Below are 1,283 nucleotides of genomic sequence, written 5' to 3' on the forward strand. Positions count from 1 at the left end.
AAAAAAAGGGAAAATAAATAAAGGGAAAGTAAATAAAAAGAAGACCAGCATTGGTTTTGGTCTTGTCTCAGTGTCTTTGCCTTCTACTGCTGAATACTGCACTGGCTATAGTGATAAATAGCACTATACTTCGGAAGTGGAAGAGAATAATTGATTAGACCCTTTCCCTGCATTTACCATAGTGCTTCTTTCCCCTCTGGGTTTGTGCAGTTTAATTTGCCATTGATTCTTTAATGATTATAATGTCATAAAGGAGCCAGTGTTTATCTTCATTGTGCACTCTGGACAACTCATTGGACCTGAATCTTTTCTTGCACGTTCTGGTGTAGATCTGCAGTCATTTGATATGGAGTTAAGTGAGGTCTCAGGCCAGCTGAAGTTTATATGGCGAGTGCATCCTTCTTCTGTCACCAGCAACATCTAATTAGTGCCAGTCCTTATTCTGCAGTATTAGTTTTGTATTTCAGATGCTGCAAGACTAATTGCAGAGAAGGACCACACACAGAAACATTTAGCTCAGCTATTATAATCAAAAAGTTAAATGTTATGAAACTGAGAAATTTCCTGATGAATAGAAGTTCTAAATGTATGTGGCAGATACTTCATGGGCTTTTACTATGTACTAAGGGAAGCAGTGTTTTAAATTGCCAGCTGAATCCCTTTGGTTGCGATATACTTCTGTGGGTTTCTTCCACTACAGCGTAGTACTTGAATTGCGGACTGTGGCAGTAGACTATGATAAGAAAGCTCTTGTTTCTCTCTATCTGAAAACCATTTTCCGTTCTGATGACATCTTTTTCTACTTTATCTTCCCTGTGATCAGAGCTACTATTTCAGAAGAGAGCACTATACTCCAAATATAGAGAATTAGTCTCCTATTCAGGATTGTTTTCAAGGAATATCTACAAGAATTAGTTTTAAAATGTAGACTAAAAAGCTTTGTTTTCATATTAAAATTACTTGGCTTCATAAAAGCTATCATCTTCACTGAATTTTTCTGTAAGAATAATGTTTTTAATAACACTGAAATAACTTCAGGTTTTAGAATTAAATATTATATTTCAAACATAAAACACAAGCAGACTTAGAGGGCAGAAAAGGTTTTGACAAACAAGCCAGGCAGTTAATGTCTGAGCTCCCTGTGGAGCTCTGTCACATACAAAGGGATTAAAAAGAAGTCATAGTCTACCGATTAAGTAAATGGAAGAGAGAGATATGGAAAAGACAAAACTTTGGATTCGTACATGGGATGCCTTCACAGATAGGGCAAGTGCCATAAAGTA

This window comes from Pygoscelis adeliae, unplaced genomic scaffold, assembly GCF_000699105.1.
Source record: "Pygoscelis adeliae isolate BGI_AS28 unplaced genomic scaffold, ASM69910v1 Scaffold14, whole genome shotgun sequence".
Lineage (NCBI taxonomy): Eukaryota > Metazoa > Chordata > Aves > Sphenisciformes > Spheniscidae > Pygoscelis > Pygoscelis adeliae.